Source organism: Vulpes lagopus, chromosome 10, assembly GCF_018345385.1.
Source record: "Vulpes lagopus strain Blue_001 chromosome 10, ASM1834538v1, whole genome shotgun sequence".
Lineage (NCBI taxonomy): Eukaryota > Metazoa > Chordata > Mammalia > Carnivora > Canidae > Vulpes > Vulpes lagopus.
In genome coordinates this window covers 80,125,543-80,145,384 of record NC_054833.1, presented here as the reverse complement: position 1 = coordinate 80,145,384, position 19,842 = coordinate 80,125,543, and the positions used below count along the sequence as shown (strand labels likewise).

General features: G+C 40.8%; 1 long non-coding RNA gene across 1 annotated transcript in view; it reads left to right on the top strand.

Annotated features, from left to right (window-relative positions):
* The window catches only part of LOC121499272, a 106,159-nt gene extending 91,737 nt beyond the window's left edge, over nucleotides 1-14,422 (top strand). Inside the window, exons 3-4 of the long non-coding RNA XR_005990081.1 lie at nucleotides 12,539-12,646; nucleotides 14,327-14,422. This is a non-coding gene — a long non-coding RNA (uncharacterized LOC121499272). The remainder of the gene's footprint in view (nucleotides 1-12,538; nucleotides 12,647-14,326) is intronic.
* Nucleotides 14,423-19,842: the final 5,420 nt, after the last annotated feature.

Sequence of the window (19,842 nt, the reverse complement as noted above, 5' to 3'; positions counted from 1 at the left end):
ATTCTCGATTCTATTATTTCTACCATATACTGAAACAAACCTACCCTCTGCATTTGAAGATTCTGTTTAATTTCCCAATCTGTAAACTATTATCCTGTATGGGGAGATGGTGGGGGAGAAATGTCCAATTATCTCACAGGCAGAAACCAGAGGGCCTCAGTGCTCTTGCATGCTTGGAGAGTTCTGAGTGAAAGTCAGAATACCCAATTTCCCTCATGGAGGCTGTGCCAACATACTTTCCCTGAGACTTCCCAGGCCAGGCAATTTGACTCACTGATTCTGAGAATTCAGACAGAGAAGCCCAAGCTCTTCCTTCTTTGGCTACATTTACGTGGTGATTCTGATGGAAGCAAATGGAGGAGTGGAGTGTCTCATTCAGTGCAATTATAATCACAGTTCAGGGTTGAGAAACTCCTTGCAGATGCTCTGCTGGGTAAGGAGGGGCCAATGTGATCTGGGTCTTTGTCAGCCTGAGGATCAGCTGAGATCTACAGGCAGTGTAGAGGGAAGACATTTGGATTTACAGCTGGAGCCTGACCTGAGATTTTCTGCCTCTGCAGCTTATGCCTTTGTGATCTTGACTGAATACCATCCTCCTTTTGGAGCCTCATCCTGAGAGTGCTGAACTCATATGGTTATTGGGGGTAATCTCATCAGACGATAATGAGAGAGTTGTTTGCCTTTTTAAGGCAGCGTACCATGGCAGAGAACACCAGTGCTCACCAATGATTCAGTCTCCTTTCTTCATCCTGGATACATAGCTGAATCTCATCTTGGCCCGTTGCCAGTGGAAGGTGGAGAGGTGGTGCGTCTCCCTTGCACAGCACTCTACCCTCTCTCCTCATGTGCCTTGTTACCCAATACAGTTTGATTCCAAAATCCACCCCCACCCCAATGAAGCACCATTGTTATTTGAAAGACAAACCTACAGTTGGACCCTGTTTTTGGAACTTACCCTCTGTGACCTTAGGAAGGTCATCTTACAGCTGAGGTAACTGAACTCAGAGAAGGAAAGTGGGACTAATAGAACTTCGGTTATGGGATTATTGTGAAGATTAAATGGGACCGTGGATGGGAGGCATCTGGCACGGTGCCTGGCACATAGAAGGTGTTCAATAAATGTCAGTCACAGCATTCTTCCTTCTTCCTGAAGAGTGAAGAGCTTTGTTTCCTATCAAAGGAATCCCTGAGTACAGGAAACAGTAGTTAAGAAACTGGGGGGAGAGGTATGTAGGTATTTCCTGATTCCCTTATCCCAATTGCAACCCCATTTAAGAATTCTTCTTTTGAAGGTACCCTGGACTAGAAGAAGTGTTGGATTTTTTTTTTTCCAGTCTTGGTTTTTTGAACACATAACTCCTCTTCTTCTCTGGACTCGTTTCTCTTTAGAATGGGGGAGCTGAACTAAATGACCTCCAAGAGCCCTCTAGCTCTGCCAGAGTGGAATTCCATGTTAATGTGAGAAGACTGAAAGACTGTGGAGAGAAAGGCATCAAGGATGGGGAATGGGCTGGAACGGAGGCTTAGAGGTATCATATAACATGTCCCAAAGGACACAAGCCATGCTCCAAGGTCATACAGAAAAGATTTACAGTCTTGGAGTCCATAAATAATCCCTGGATGGTGGAGTCTTTTAAATATCTGATGACACTGGATGCCACAGTAGGGGAGAAAGCCCATTCTTCTCACGAACTCTAGTGTTATTGTGAACTTTTGCAAGATTGGATTGAGGCTTGCTTTTTTTTCCTTTTCTTGTCTTTTTCTCCTTCCTCCTCTTCCTCCCTGTTCTCTTTCTCTCTAGGCTCCTTCACCTCCCTTCTCTTCTCCCTGTCCTGGTTTGCTACTGACAACTACTCTCTCATTCTTTAAAGAACTTTGCTTCTTTCACTTTTCTTTTTGATGCATGCATTTCATTATCTAGTTTCCAACCCAAATTATTTAACTTATGTGCATTTTTTTTCTGCCTCTTATTTAGTCTTAGCTCTGTATCTCTCCAGATACTATGGGGAGGGAATCAGGTCACTTTTTGATTAAACAATCTTAGAGACTTAATAACAACACTAATAACAGACTGACTGGTTTATAAATTCAAGAGAGGGTCAGGCACCATAATTTTAACTACTATTGCAGACAGTTGAGGTTATTGCAGAAAGATCATGGTGGGGGAGACAATTCTGAGAAAAAACAAGTTGAGGACAAATAGCCTCTTTTCAACACTGTTTACAGTCTTTAAGGATAATCACGAATTCCAAGTTTTCGCAGACAAAATCATTAACTCTGACATTCCAATCAACCTTGAAATTAACTCCAATCTAAACTTCAACCACTGGGCAGACATTTTTTGATGTGCAATCATATGCTTTTTCCTTTGGAGTAGAAAATTAAGAGCGCAATTTGGAATCATATAGACAGTGTTACCATAGTATTTTATTCCTAAGGTGGCCTTAATTATAATCATAGGGAAATAGAGATTTTACCTATATTAGAGACCTCCTTCCTTCCCTTCGTCCTTAATATATACAGGTTGAATATTTTGACTAGAAACCACAACATCCCAAATTCTTAGCCCAGTGCCCAGGTTTTGTCAGAAAGTCAAATGATTTCATCTTCTCAGCCACCCTGCAACCGAAGTATCACTATCACCAATTAGAAATGAGATTCCAGTAGTTTCAGACTTCAAAGTGTTAGGCCTAAGATTTGGTTCCTAGTCTATCTAATTCCAAAACTTCTCTTTCTTGTGCCCAGAAATTCCTTCTACTTACTATTGTTTTGGTTACCCAAAATCAACACCAATTTTTTTTTTTGTGTGTGTGTGTGTGTGTGTGTGTGTGTGTGGAATAATAAAACTCAAAAGGTGATTAAACTCTGGGGAAAAAAATATAATAATGTAAGTTTCCTTTTCCAACAGGAAGGCATTTCATGCTTTCATTTATTCCTTCTCAATAAACTGTCCTCTTCATTGTTGCATTATCATTAGCTTTCTTTTTTAATTTAATTTTTACTTTCTGTATACTCCCACTCCATGACTGTATGTGCTTTGAGGGAAGAGATAATCTCTGCTGCATTTGCAATTTCTATCTAGGGTTGAGTCCAACGCATGACATCATGCAAATGCCCCCATACTGAGTGCTCCCTACTATGTGATTACTCTTTAGCCAATATTTAACTGGTGCTTTTCATTGTATAATCATCCATGATGAAGAAGACCCCAGACCACTGAATGTAGTTGGAGAGAGAAGATTAAAACTGGGAGCAAACAGTTAATGATGGAAGACAGAACCAAGGGACCAGTGAATATTTGGGCTGTCAAAGTCTCAGAGCTTTCCTCATTGTGGTGGAACATGTATGAAGACGACTGTACTGGTTATTCCCTATTTGTCCTCCAGATCTATTCTCTACTCCTCTCTGACTGACTCTAATGCCCAGAGTTTGACCTCTATAGAACGTATCACCCTGGCTCTTTGCTGTTTTTCAGTTGAGTTTGGCCGCTAAGTGCTGACAGGATAGTAGAATGAAGAAAAGAGAGGGTGGGTACTTAGTTTATCTACTCCCTCCCTGCTTTGCCATGGTTAGGGTAGCACCTGTTGGGCAGCCCCTCTCCTTCATCTCCCAGTCTCACTGGGCTCTGATCCAGCTGGTCCCTTTTTTTTTTCCCTTTCAGCTACTGGAGTAGCAGTAGCTTTTTGCAATCCCTAGACTCTGGGTATGCCCCCCCCCCCCTTTTTAAAAAAGATGTTATTTATTTATTCATGAGAGACACACACACACACACAGAGGCAGAGACATAGGCAGAGGGAGAAGCAGGAAGCCTGATGTGGGACTTGATCCCAGGACCCAGGATCATGACCTGAGCCAAAGACAGACACTCAATCACTGAGCCACCCAGGTGCCCCATTGAATATGTCCCTTAATGCTGTCCTCACCTCTGTAAATAATCTCTTCTTTAAGTTTTCTTCAGTTAAACATGTTGAGTGTTCTGTTTCTTACCAGGACACTGATTGGTACAGGGGCTGTTGGGCTGTAATAATTGTCGATTATGTGTTAACATGGGCTGGTCAAGCAGAAACTCTCCCCTGAAGCCAGGGACACATCTGCTTAAGTGATAGGAAGTAGATGAACAGAGGCTAATGGTCTCTACAACTCTATATAGGCATGATAGCTCTAAACCCTTCCCCCATCATTCATTCATTCATTCATTCATTCGTGCAATTAGTCAATGAATTTTTAGGGTGTGGCCACTGTGTCTCAGGCAGACTTCTAAGTTTTAAAATTAGAACACAAATAAAACTGACAAAACAGCTGGGTGTTTGGAGTTTTCGTTCTGGTTAAAGATGACATAATTTCTTTCTCTCTCGTTTTTTTTTTTTTTTTTTTCCTCAGGTGGGGAAGTAGAGGAGGATAGAGAGTAGGGCTGTAAGGCTCTATGTTTACTTAAAAAATTAACCCCAGAACAATTATTTCTTACTAGTATTTGGGTCACTAAATCTCAACTCTTCTGAGAATGAAGTACTGTGTTTCCCTTTCTTGCTACTCAAAAGCTTGTTGGTTTATTAGTCTGTCAATACTCATCCCAACAAATTGAATTTGGGTCAAAGCCTAATGATGTATGCTTCTTTCCATGAATAAAAATCAAGTTTTCATACAATCATGGATTGAATTTGACATGGGCTATTGCTCAGCTGAAGAAATGGACTCGCATTTTATTTTCAGAATGTCAGATCCATGGAGCACCTGGGTGGCTCAGTTGGTTGAGCATTTGACTCTCGATTTTGGCTCATGTCATGATCTCAAGGTTGTGAGATGGAGCCCCACGTCCAGCTCTACACTGGGCATGGAGCCTGTTTGGGATTCTCTCTCTTCCTCTGTCTCTTCCCTCTACCTCTCACCCCCAACTTGCTTGCTTTCTCTCTAAAATAAATACAATCTTTAAAAAGTTGGTTCCAGAAAATACCCGATGCATGGGAAGTTCCTGATATAGCATTTAGCACATAATACATACCGAACAGGTTTTATTTTTTATCTTCACAGCAACATACAAGTTAGGTGAGAATTAGTATATTTTTAAGATTTTATTTTTAAGTAAGCTGTACCCCCAACCTGGGGTTCAAACTCACAACCCCAAGATCAAGAGTCACATGCTCCAGTGACTGAGCCAGCCAGGCACCTCAAGGTGAGACTTATTATACCTTTCTAATGGATAACAAAAATGAGGCTTGAAATGATTCAGAATAAAGTTGTAAATAAAGAAAAAGGCTTTGAAATAAGACATCTGCAACAGGTGATTCTAATATAAATATACACTACAGGCACATCCAGAATGGTGTTCAATTCCCTGTAAACTTCATGAAACTTTCTGTTGTTCCCACACAAGTTAGCATCTTAGTATATAAATGAGAGAAAATATTATAGAAATTTGAATCTGCTTTAATTTACAAAAATGCATAAACCAGCTACAATCCCTGTTTTTTCATTAATGCTTATACCAATTAATGTATACCATGCTTCATAGCTGGTGACAAACATTGGAGTATATGTAGCGGCACCAGTGGGGAGATGCATTCCTGGTAATGATTTAGTTCAAGGATTCCCTAAACTTTTTCCTCACCAAAGTCTTATCCTAGTGTTTTTTTTTTTTCCCTTCAGAGTTGTCAAGTTTTAAAAAATAATTCCACATTTTATTGGTGTTAATTAGGAAAAAATCTAAGGCAGAATGAATTTTCTGTTAATACTTCTTTAATATTGCCTGCAAAAAATTTCAGTATTTGAAAGAGTATGACAAACAGGTTGAGAAGCCCTCATAAACTGTGTGAACAGTTGTTGCATGTTTATGTGGTTATGCCAGGCCATCCACCCCTTCAGAAATGTCTTTTCCTCTGTCCTACTATTAATTCTTATGTGTTTGGGCATGAGGCAAAGTTCTCTAGCTTAGAGTCATGTTATATTCTTACTGTCTACATAAGAAAATATTTTTTATGTTGCAGTAAAAAAATCTATTGAAGAAAAATGATCATGACATTTTGTTTACAGGAACCTTGTTTATTAACTACAAAACAGCATTTACAATCTATGCCATTTTTGTAATTAAAAAAATATTAACACTGGGATATCTCATTGTGTGTTTCCATATTTTCTTAAATGTCCACAATAAACTTGTGGCACAATACCCACCATTTGCTTCAACGTGGATGGAACTGGAGGGTATTATGATGAGTGAAGTAAGTCAATCGGAGAAGGACAAACAGTGTATGTTCTCCTTCATTTGGGGAATATAAATAATAGTGAAAGGGAATATAAGGGAAGGGAGAAGAAATTTGTGGGAAATATCAGAAAGGGAGACAGAACATAAAGACTCCTAACTCTGGGAAATGAGCTAGGGGTGGAGGAAGGGGAGGAGGGCGGGGGGTGGGGGTGAATGGGTGACGGGCACTGAGGGGGACACTTGACGGGATGAGCACCGGGTGTTATTCTGTATGTTGGTAAATTGAACACCAATAAAAAATTAATTTATTAAAAAAATAAACTTGTGGCACTTTGGTTTTTTTTTAAATTTTTTTTTTTAGAGCTCTGGTTTTTGTTTTTTAATGAAATATGACTTCACATACAATAGACAGCATGTATTAAACTTATGTTTTAGTGAATTTTTACTACTTAGATAAAATTCCTCCCAGCACCTCATGGGGTTCCCTTATATCACCTCCCAGTCAATACAGTCTATACATGTGACAGCTATTATAATTTTTATTACCATCGATTCATTTTTCATTTCATAATTCATAAAAAATGAAATAGTTTTTATTACACTTGCGTTTTTCTTCACTTATTATGCCATGAGATTGATGCATCTCATGTGTATCAGTTTGATATTTCTCATTGCTTTATTGTCTACATTGTGTATATATTGGCACTTGGGTCATTTCAGTATATAAATAAATTTCAGTTTCTGGCTACTATGAGTGAGGTTGTTATAACATTCCTTAGGCATGCCTTTTGTTGGGCAAATTAATAAAACTTTTGTTACGTATGTGTCTTAGGTGTTGAATTACTTGGTCATGGACTGTGTGTGTGTGTTTTTTTTTTTTTTTTTCAGTCTTAGTAGATTCTCCCAATTTTCAAAGTTGAGGCAGTTTACACTACTACCAATAGGGCATAAAAGTTCCAGGTGCTGAACACTATTAGAAATGTTAGGGTTTTGTCAGAGTTCTTTTTCTTGTTCCATTTAGAAATCCCTGTGGATACATAGTGGCATCTAATTGTGGTTTAATTTACATTTCTATGATTTGATCATGTGCTTACTGGTCATTTGAATAGCCTCTTGTGAAATGCTTCTGCGAGTCTTTTGTCTATCTACAAAAAATTTTCTCTTATTAATAATTTATAGTTCTTTATATTTTTTGATTATGAATTTTCTATTGGCTATGTGTAGTATAAATACCTTTTCCTACTCTGTTGTCTTTCCTCAGGATAAGCTGTAGTTTTTAATATTAATAAAGTCAAATGCATGACTCTCTTCCTTGATGGTTAGTGTATTTTGTATTCTACTTAAGAAATACTTGCCTACCCCAAGGTTATGAAGATATGCTTTTCTGTTATCTTCTAGAGGTTTTATTTTCTTGACCCATCACAGTAGGTCTATAATCCATCTAGAACCAAATTTTGTGTATATTAAAGTTCAAGGTTTAATTCCGTATTAATATCCAATTAACTCAGCACCAATTATTAAAAACATCACTTTTTTTTTCACTGTACTGCAGTGATATGAATTGACTGCGTATGTATGCGTCTGTTTCTGTATCTGTTCCACTGGTTGTCTATACTTGGATCAATACCACACTTGACTTAATGTAAATTTATAGCAAGTCTTGAAATCTGGTAGTTTAAGTACTTCAACTTTACTCTTCTTTTTCCAGATTATCTTTGTTTGGCTTGGCTCTTTACCTTTCCATATAAATTTTACAATCAGCTTATTGATTTCCATACAGTAAGAATCTTCCACTCTCAACCCCAAGCCCCTCAGGAATCCTTTGCTCTTCATATCTGCCCTTCTCTCCTAGCTCCTGTAGGTTTTATTTCCTGCAGCCTGTACCTGTAATTCTCTTTGAAGGATGCCCTGAAAGCTACAGGAACCACTTTGCCCAAATGTATAGAGAGCTGTAAATGCCAGGGAGTTTAGGTACTCCATAGATCTTAGCAATGACTAACTGTTGCAGAATATGAAAGCCCAACTTATGTGCATTGAAGTGGGAAAGATTTCAGGTGTCAGTTACATTCCTTAATTTCCCTGTGGGATCATGCAAAGGCCAGATTTTTGCTCACTTTCTTCCCTTTCCATGTTCTACTTCTCTACTTCCTAATCAGTTCCTTCTGAGAACATTTCTCTAATAAATCACTTGCATGTGAATCCTCATCTCAGGATCTACTTTAAAGTGATCCAAACGAAGACATTTTGGAAAAAAAATTGCTGGTATTTTAATCAGGATTATGCTGAATGTATAGATCAGGTTTGATAGAACTGACAAAATTACAATATTGAGTCCTCCAATCCATGAACATGGTATGTCCTTTAATTTCGGCAAGTGTCCTCTGATTTCTCTCAGTAATGATTTGAAAAACTTGTATATAGAAAAATACAATTTTTGTTAGAATGTCTTTGACATTTCTTAGAGCAATTATGTTTTTAAAGTTCATTTTTAAATTATATATTGACCATGTGAATTTAGTGGTCTTACTCAATTCACATGTTAATTCTAACAATTTGTCCAAGATTGTTTTAGATTTTCAACATATACCATTAATATCATCTGTGCATAATATCAGTCTTAAGGAATAAATTCCTTTCCCATTCCTGTGCTCTTTTCCCTCTCAACTTACTACACTGGCTAACACCTCTAGTATAATACTGAATAGAAATAGTGATAGTGCAAACAAGTTTCACTCTACCGAGCACCAAGGACACATGGTATCCTCAGCTTAATCTTTCAGATGAGAAATATTGCAGACATAATATATAATTTCAGTTATACACAAATTTTATGCACTGATAAAAAATTGGCATCAAACCTGTGAAAAGTATGCAACATATGCAATATATCTATTGTCATTTGAGAACCACTGACTTCATGTATTCACCGGTTAGTGTGTTTACCATCATATTTACCAGTCAGTACAGTACTTAGAAGTGAGGTCTTTTAGTTGTCCAGTTTTGATAATAGTACATTCACGGTTTAATATTTTTTAAGAAAGAATTCTTTTTTTAAAAAAATTATTCATGAGAGGCAGAGAGAGAAAGGCAGAGACGCAGGCAGAGGGAGAAGCAGGCTTCATGCAGGGAGCCCGACATGGGACTCGATCCTGGGATGAAGGCAGGTGCTAAACCACTGAGCCACCCAGGGATCCCAGGGTTTAATATTCTTGTCTGGCCAATCTATATCATTTTCTCCATAATGTTCCCAAGAGAACTATACAAACGATAACAGGATGGGAAGCAAAGAATTTTAATTATAAGTTGTCTAAGTATTCTATTTGCTAATGTAGAGCCTCTTCTACAAGGAGTCCTTCGATGACCTGCTTAGGTGAACTCAGCTGAGTGATCTGCAAGTTCACCCTCATACTATTTACTACATGTGTGTTTTGAAATTATTTGTCCAATGACATTCCTAGGAACCATGGATCATACATGCCTTATTGTTCATTGCTCTATCCTAAGATTTAGCAAGTATCTGGCATAGATATACTATTTGTTGACTTTTAATATAAGAGATTTAGATGTAGAGAATGTTACTCCCTTTATGTGACACAGAGCCCCAGTTCACTCATTCAGCAGTATTTGAGGACATGCTATCTGCCAGGATCTTCATCAAATATGTCATTTAATTCACTCAACATTCCTCCAACATAGACATTATTATCCCCATTTGATAGAGGAGTAAACTGGGACTGGGTTGTAGCAGAACTCATATCCAAATCAAATCTATTTGAATCCCAAAGTGATGTTTTTTGGGAAAAAAGCCCCACAAAAACCAAACAGGCAAAAATAAAGAATATAGTAGAGAGAAGGGCTAGTAGGGCATTGTCATTGCTTTAGAAGATCTGAATGGCTGTGATATAGCACCAGCAGGGACTGTTATTACATATAAAAGCCAAACTAGTACCGGTCAGAAACTCTAGACTTCAGAAAAAAAAAATAGAAGTTTCCGGTGAGAAGAATTGTTCAGTGGGAGAATGGTGAGCTTTAGTGCTGTGAGTTCCTGCGTGAGTAGTGGGTCTGTCCCAGAGGAGCACCATGATGCAAACCCTGCCTTTTAGGAGCTCATAGGCTTGGTGTGGAAGTGGCACAAATAGTTTACTTGTTTACTGCTTGTGAGTGCAGCCCAAGGAGCTATGGAGACATAGGGGAGTGCCTGACATTACCTTCTCTGCAGAGCCTTTCTTGAGAAATAAGGAGGTCATTAGAGAAAGGTCTTATGAAAAAAGTAGGAGTTCTAGGTAAAGAAGAAAAGGGCATTCCAGGCAGAGGGATTGGCACATGAAGCAGCCCAGATGCCCAAAGTGCCTATAGGGCATATTTGGACAGAATGCTAGTAACTTAGTTGTGTGAAAGGTTAGGACAAACAAGCATCAGATCTTGGAAGGTCTTGAAAGACCTCCCAAGATGTTCAGACTTCTCCTTGTGACCCACAGAGCAGAGTTTGAAGCTGAGGCTTGCCCATAGCTGCCAGTCTGTCTCCTCCATGAATCCTAGTATCTCTTAGCTAGTCTAACTTCTGGCCCCATTGTGAAAAGTGTGTTAATTAATGATGAAAACCATTCTGCTCTCCAGGCCTGTGAAGGCTTCCTGGGAGTACTTTGTAGAAAGAAGTCCTGGCTGTTGCTGTCAACAGTTCCTGTGACTCCTGTAATAATGGTATCCTGGTCCCCAGGCAGTTTTCTCTTCTCTTGGGTGTGCCTGCCTCAGCGTCACTCAGAGCATCACGTCACTGTGGCCTGGTGCTCCAGCATGCACAGATCCATCCAGGCCTGGAACCCGTCAGAGACACAGGGAATTAGATGTGTCAGAAGGAGAGGGGCAGGGCTATGTAGCTGGGACTGTTTCCATGTAGCTTTTTGGCTTCCCATGGTGTTTATGGAAAAAGAATATGTTTTGCTAAGGAGTGAGGTACTTTTTGCTACAATCACTTTTTTTTTTTGCCTCCAGAGGTCATTCTTGTATTTATCTGTTTATGACTTTGAAAATATGCAATAAACCAGTTTTTTAGCTGTAGTTCTAATGAAATTATATCAATCTAGTGCAAATCCTTTTCTGGCAAACTTCTCCAAGCATCCAGCAATAGGTAACATTTGTTGGGTGGAAAGGAAAGGAGAAGAAGATCGAGACACTTGGGGCAAACACTGAGGGGTATGTGAAAACTCAAATGGGATTTGCTTGGAGAGGCATCTCAATGCCCATTTCACAGATGTGTTATTGGGTAAGTCTCTTTAGCAAGAAACCTCAGGAGTTAGGACAAATTCCTCTCCCTCCCCACAGCCAATTAGTATCCACCCTCATCTAATTGGTAACTGTGAAACTTACTATTCATCAATGGACCCCTCCCCAAGACCCATTTTTCACCCTTCTCTCACCTTCTGTTGACCCAAGGCAGCTAACATCTACAGATGACATGACCTAGGCTCTCCTGATCTCTAGCTTCCAGCTGGGTTTGGCTAGAGAGAGGCACTGACATGAGACCAAAGAGTGGAAGGGGATAGGAGCTGGGTATGTTATTCCTTACTCTTCCTCCCTTTGCTTGGCCATGGTCTGTAGCAGCTGTGCTCCTGACTCCGGGTATAGCTCATATTGGATCAGCCATCTTCCTTGGCTGCTGAGTTCTCTGGGTTCTTGTAAATATCATTACCTTCCCTTGCCTCTGCAGATCTGGGGGTGGTGATGCCTTCATTCTCTAGTTGTAACTTGTTCCCTTAATCCTGCTTATACCACTCAAGGTGGCTTTTTATTAAATAAAATCCTTCTGAGTGTGCCTATGGCCTGCTGGACCCACAGTGACAAAGTGACCAAGCCTCTTCATTTCTTCAGGGGCTCTCTTCTTCCTCCCACTAATGATGCTCTTCATTTCTAAGTTGGACTTGTGTGACAGCTTACTTCCTCCTGCCTCCAGTCTGGCCAGCTCCTCACATCCTTGTGCAGCAGTTAGACAGTTTGCACATGTAAGAATGCTATGTTCCAACTTATGCTCCTTCCAGAGCTCTTCACTTCTCTTCAAAGCCAAATTCTGCTTACAAAGCCCTCCATGGCATGACCTCAACCAATCTCCCCTTCCATGATTGCTCCACCCAGGTGCTCCATGCTGCAAGTTATGAGAAAGCACTAACTTTCTTCTATGGTCATGCAGCATTCGGATGTTCTCCCAAGAAAATGGTTGCCCAATTGATATCTATTGAGCATTTACTAGACACCAACCACCAACTTAAGAATTTTAATGGATAATCCAATTAAATTCTCATATCAATCCTACTTGGTATCTAATTTACAGTCCTCATTTTATAGATGGGACATCTGGGGACAGTTCTGTGGACGGAAGCAGCAGAAACAGTTTTCAAATCCAGGCATCTCAAACTGTGGAAGGAGCCTCGGTGTCCATGGAAAGATGAATGGGTAAAGAAGATGTGGTCTATGTATACAATGGAATATTACTCAGCCATTAGAAACGACAAATATCCACCATTTGCTTCAACGTGGATGGACCTGGAGGGTATTATGCTGAGTGAAATAAGTCAATTGGAGAAGGACAAACATATGGTCTCATTCATTTGGGGAATATAAAAAATAGTGAAAGGGAATAAAGGGGAAAGGAGAAAAAAATGAGTGAGAAATATCAGAAAGGGAGACAGAACATGAGAGACTCCTAACTCTGAGAAACGAACTAGGGGTGGTGGAAGGGGAGGTGGGTGGAGGTGACTGGGTGACATGCACTGAAGTGGGCACTAGACGGGATGAGCACTTGGTGTTATTCTATATGTTGGCAAATTGAACACCAATAAAAAATAAATTAATAAACAAATAAATAATAAATAAAAAATCCAGGCATCTCAACTCAGAGGTCATATTGTATTCAACGGGAGCTCAAACTCCCAACTATTCTTTTAGATCCCAGCTCAGAGTTCACCTCCACTGAGGCATTTCTCTTGATGTCTTCCAGTGGAAGAAATCATTCCTTCACCTGGGTTTCTATGTGTTTCTTCAACTCAAGCCTGTAGACATCAGATGGTTTCTGAGCTTCCTCATGGAGATCCAGGAATGGAGAGAATACTCCTTAAGGAAGGGTCATATGCTTCTTGTCAGAGGCAGGCACTGGATTAGGTACCAAGCATGCTGTACATGTTTAATATCTGGGGAACAAATGGGTGTATGAATATATTTGAAAATATGGCCATTGAGCTCAAGCTGATATCTTTGTATCAGAAATGGAAAGGGGAGTTCCAAAGCCCTCAGATTTTGTTTGAATGTTAACATTCACTGAAATATATTGAGAACCTAGCAAGTTCTAGGCATTGTTTTGAATCCAGCGTAAAAGTAATGAATAAGATAGAGATCTCTCCCTCACAGAGATTACATTTGAGTTACTCATCACTGCATTCATAAAGCGAATGCTAGAATGTAGTGAGGGAGGAAGGCATATCTTCAGTTGAGAGGATATTTGTAAGGGCTCTAAAGAGCGATCAAGCAGCAGGACAGGGAGCAAATCATGGAGGAGGGGTAGCCCTCCAGACAACATTTGAGTAAAGGCTTATGGAGCCAGAACCGGATGTACTATAAGGATGTGGGGAGTGAAGCTCAGGCAGAGAAAAAGGCAAATACAAAGATCTTGAGCCGGAATAAGCTTGCCATTCCTTAGCAAGAGCAGGACCTTTGGTGTGGCCAGGGCATGGGTACTAAGAAAGGTATGTCAGCAACAGATGCTAGAGACCATCAAAGGTGGGGATTTTAATGTATTCTATGTGTGGAGGAAAGATGTTGATATTTTTGATTAGGACAAAGACATGATCAGCCTTTCATAACAAAAAATAACTTTCTGGTACTTTTCTGGCTGCTTTGTGGAGAGAACTTTATTTCAATTTCTCAGCACCTCTTGACCCCCTACTATGCTTAAGGTATATACCTTTGGCTAACTAGTTAGTAGTAGGTAAAATAATGATAAAGACAGTGACCATACTTAAAGCAATTAGATACTAATAATTTCAGCTATGTGCTTTTTGTGGTGATATAATGTAATTTTCCCATCATTGAACATGTGCTATTGCCCAGAACTGATGTATTTATGTATTTAACTTGTAGAGACGTTGAAGTAACTGAAGATAATGATTTTTTTCCACCTGAAAAGACAATGAGACCTGGAGAGGTTGAATGATCATCTTCAAATCACATAGCTGGCAAGTAGAACTAAGATTCAGACTTCAGTCTGTCTGCCCCTCTGCCTGTGTTTCTTCCACTCAGCCCTGATATTTCCCATGGTGTAAATACTAGTTTCTGGATCTACCCATTATCTTAACCATTATGTGGAGGCATCGGAGCAAAGGGACTGCTCACATTTAGGTTTAAAACAGAATTCGTTTTGGGGCACCTGAGTGGGTCAGTTGCTTATGTGTCTGTCTTCAGCTTAGGTCATGATCTCGGGGTCCTGGGATTAAGCCCACATTATGGCTCCCTGCTTAGCAGTGGTGGTCGGGGGGAGGATGTCTGCTTCTCTCTCTGTCCCTACCTCTTGCTTGTCCACACACTCTCACAAAATCTTAACAACTAATTTTCTTACTTCTCAACAATCCTGTGAAAGGGATATTGATATAATTATTAATCCTGATTTTACAGATATGGGTACTGAGGCTTAGAGTGATGAGCTGGTTTGCATGAACCAGAAGAGGGATTGGAATCGGTTCTGTCTGACATCAGAGCTCATGCTCCCTCCTCTATATAAGCATTGTCCAATAGAGTATTCTATGATGATGGAAATGTTGAGCAATGCAGTAGTCACCTGTGGCTATCAAGCACTTGAAATGAGGCCAGTACAACACAGAAATTGAGTTTTAAGTTTTATATAATGTTAATTAAATTTAAATAATCTGATGTGGCTAGTAGCTACTACAGTAGACAGTTTACCTTATACCATTCAAATTAAGACAAGGACCAATAACATACTTCCCCACATCTCTTTGTTCTCTCCCATCCTTTTCCTTACTTCCATTCCTAAGGACGGAACGTGTATAGGACAGTAGTGTATGGATGGGGGTTGGGTGGAGCAAGGTCCATGAGACCCTGTGCCTGCTCTGGCTTCTGTTTAAGATAGGGAGATTAGATATGTGCATAAATAAGTAAAATACGAAGTTGAAGGTTTAATGTTCTAAGTGCCCCAAGAGCAGAGCTGATAAGCAGTGAGGGGATAAGGCTTGCTCAATCTCCTTATAGGGCAGTTGAGGAGCATGTGAGATAATTGGTGTGAACGTGCATTAAGAATAACGTGCTCCATAAATTGTCAAGCACTCTGTGTATGCAACTATCAGAGACAACGTTGTCTCAACTTTGTGGGCCGATAATATTCCAAGGATATGCATCTGTAATCTCACCGGATCATCACAAGCTTACTGTGAGGTGTGTAAGATACCATCCCCACTCTGAAATGTGGAAAGGGGTACTCAGAAAGGGTAAGCACCTAACCAAGGACAAATAGCTGGCTGGGACAGAGCTTTGGGTGTGACCCCAGGTTTCCTGACTCTAGAATTAGGAATCTTTGCAACCCTCTTGCTGCCCTTGGCAGATTTTATGAGTTATTATTATCCATCCACCCTTATTCCTGGCACAGGCAGTCCTCGTAGGGAAATAATTCCTGGGGTTTAGGCAATTCTGTTAGCTGAGATGTGCTACAGCTACACCCTAGACCCAGGGCAGGTCTTTTGGATGCACCAAGGCCTTTGTCATAACAGAAGATGTGCCAGAGAATGAGATCAGTGGTGAGGCCATCCTGATGTGACCACAAACAGACTCAGATTCCACAGTTCTGCAGGTTGTCCAAATGAACAGGCTTTCAGGGACCCATCAGCATTCCTGGCAACTATTTCTGAAGGATCTCATCCCAGGAGAATCATAAAAATTTGGTGATCTGAAAGGCCCAGAGATGCCTTCCAATCTTTCACCCAGCTCCCTTTTTATATAGAAGGGAAGCTCAAGGCCCAGAGAAGAGGAGAGAATTTGTATAGCCAAGGGCCAGTTGACTCCCACTGCTGCTGTATTAGTTCTGTATTACTTGACCCTCAAAACAGGTCTCCCATCAAACCACTTTAGGTCTTTCATTGGGAATTGTTTTTGAAATTTTAATACAAAAGAACACTACGTGCAAACGATTGTGTAACTGCATTTGTTGATGTGTTTATGAGATGGCTGCCTGATGTCTGTCTAGGGACTCTGAGAGTGTCAGAGCTGGGGGGTCCATGGTGCTCATCCATCCTATCTTACAGATGTAACCTAAATCCAGCTTATTTAGTGACTTGCTCAGATCACATAACAAGCTGGTATCTTATAACTAAGAGGTGTGTCAGTTTCTGGTGCCAAGAGCTAACAACTTGAAAAGCTTTGAGGGAAGAGCACGTCTCACTGGCAGAGTCTTTGCCCTGAAGGTTCTGTTTCCTGTGGAGCCCAGAGCAGCACATGTGTAGATACCCATTGTCCCTAGCTCCCTATGAACTTGGAGTCCGTCTTGAAAGTTCTGGTGCAAACACAGCTCAGCTTTCCTCCTCCAAGGCTCAGTTTTAGTTCTGCTTCCTCTAGGAAGACATCCCAATTTTTCCTAGCATGTCCCAATTCCTCTCTTCACTTCCCTCTTTACATTTCTTTTTTTTTTTAATTAATTTTTATTGGTGTTCAATTTACCAACATACAGAAAAACACCCAGTGCTCATCCCGTCAAGTGTCCGCCTCAGTGCCCGTCACCCATTCCCCTCCAACACCCGCCCTCCTCCCCTTCCACCACCCCTAGTTCGTTTCCCAGAGTTAGGAGTCTTTATGTTCTGTCTCCCTTCCTGATATTTCCCAACATTTATTGTTGATCCTACTCCACTTCACACCATGCTGGATACCTGACTCCAAGGAAAGGGAATTAGCTGTGTTGAATATCTACTAGAGGCCAGGATTTGCATGATTATCCATTTAAGTCTCTCAACAGCCCATGAAAATGATGTCCTATCCCTTTCTGGGAAGGCAGGGCGCTAAGTCTCAGAGAGGAGAGCCAGCTTGTCCAAAACCACACAGTGCATACCTCGTTAATCTTGTCAGTAAAATTTTATTGCACACCTGCTGTGTACTGGGCACTACACTTTAGGTGGGACGAAGCCCTTTATCTCATGGGAGGCTAATTTACTAATGGGAGAGGCAGAAGATAAACAAGCCAACAAATTTCCTTCAAGCTCCATGAAATAGGATTGCTTAAGTGTCCCATAATTTCCTTAGTTTTGCTCCCACTGCTAATTCCATCAGGAAATCTCTTTTCCTAACTTTAGGTGTTCAAAATCTGCACACTCAAAGGGCCCTTCTCTGGGAAGCTTCCTCCAGCCTCTCGAACTGGATCAGAAGAGCTAACATATATTGAGCACTTACATGTGTCAGAGTACTCTAAGCTCATTGCGTGGTTTAGCTCTTCCTCTCCACAAGGTCAGCACTATTAATATCCAATTTTACAGACCAGGAGATTGAGGCTCAGGAAGGCTAACCATGCCCTGTATTGTCTCCTTACTAGCTGTGATGGTAGAGCTAAGTTTAGAACCTGGGCAGGCTGTCTCTAGAGCCCATGCACTTTATATCATTCTGTCTCTGGCAGGACTCTTTTTACCTTGAGCTATGTTGACAGATGCGGGTTAAGGCAGCCTGGTATCAGCGGGGAGACCATCAGAAGGATGGACAGTGGTCCAGGTCTGAGCTCAGGCTCAAACAATTTTGTCATGTCTTTGGACCTAAGATGCTCAAGGCCTAGTGGAAGATTCAAATATTCATCATATAGGATCATCTGTACATAAATATCCTCTAGCATAGCCTGAGACTCGGAGTAGACACTCAATAAATGCTCCCTGAATCTGGATAAAGCAAAAATAGTAGTCTTTTTCTCACTGGCCATACTCTTGACTCTCCAAAAAGTTAGTTCCCTTAGTCTCCATAACTGAGAAATGCTGCCTTAGAAAAAAGTGATTTATTTTCCTTGTTTGTTATCTGATTTCTCTACAAATACACTTCATGCTAGCTGGGCCATGTCTTACTCCCCACTGTGAACTCAGTATAGCTCATCCAACATATAACACACACAGACATGTGATTATTTATTAATAAAGGATTCTAAATGTGTAGACTTGCTTTTTGGTCACACGACCACAGCTGATTGGTCTGAGTCATGTGTCCACCCTGGTCCAATCGATTTGTCTCTTCCAAGGAATTTGGAATTGGGGCTTTGAGATGGAGTCAGTTGGCTATGGAAAAGGAGCCAAAGACAGCTGTGAACTTTGGGACTGTTTCAATTACCAGGCTGTGAAACAAATCACTTCAGTGGTATACCACAACCATTTATGATACTCATAGATTGTGATGATCTGGAACTCACACAGGGCACAGTGGGAAGAACTGTGTCCACCATGTATGGGGTCTTAGAAGATTCAAAGGTAGGGGACTAGAATCATCTCAAGTTTCATTCGTTCACATGTCTGGCTATTGATCCTAGATGTCAGCTGGAGGTCTTGGTTTCTTTCCACGTTTTCCCACCACATGGGCTAGTTTGGGCTCCCTTCAGAGTATAGTGACTAGGTTCCAATATTAAGTGTCCCCCAAGAGAGGGCAGCCTGGTGGCTCAGCAGTTTAGCGCTACCTTCAGCCCAGAGCCAAGCCAGATCCTGGAGACCCGGGATCAAGTCCCACGTCAGGCTCCCTGCATGGGGCCTGCTTCTCCCTATGCCTATGCCTCTCTCCCTCTCTCTTTCTGTGGATCTCTCATTAATAAATAAAATCTTTAAAAAAAATTAAAAAAAAAAGTGTTTCCCAAGAGAAAGCCTGGTGGAAGCCATATTGCCTTTTATGATTTAATCTTAGAGGTCACATGATGTTATTCATGACATGCATTCTACTTACCAACGTGGTCACAAAGTCCTGCCCAGCTTCATCAGAAGGAGAAACAGACTCTGCTTCTTGATGGGGAGTGGCCAGTTTCTGGAAGGACATGTAGGACTGAAACTATTGTGGCAGTTCGTTTGGAAAATATGGTGTACCACTGGTGCTGAGACAAATCATTTGGGGTGCAGCCATGATGGGTTATGTGCAAGAAGAAAAGTCAAAGATAGTTTATAGGGAAAAGAGCTGTCAAATAGAGCAGATAAACCAGGGACTGCGGGAAGAAAATATCATTTGACCAGAGAGAGTCAGAGTATTGCAGGTTGGGTTCTCCAAGAGAGGTCCTTAGAGTTTGGGGTACAAGGTATTTAGGAGGGAACATCTGTGAAAGGAAGTGAGAGGAAGCTATGTGAGGAAGAGGAAGAAGTTGACCTGTGATAGAGGTCCAACAAAGCATTAGCCAACACAGTGCGTATTTTGGAATAAATTTTGCCCGTCAGGATGTCCCTTGTTAGTCTGAATGGCTGGGCTTTGACACTGGCCAGCTTAGTCACAGGATGTGGGCCACTCCAGTAAGGGCATTGCTGGAGGCTGGCCTCTTTAGCTAAGGCAGACTCCTGAGGAATGGAAAGTTGGAAGCTGCCTGCTGACAACATTCTCCATTCTCCTCAGCCTTGTTTTGTTTTTTGTTTTTTTTGTTTTTTGTTTTTTTTTAAAAA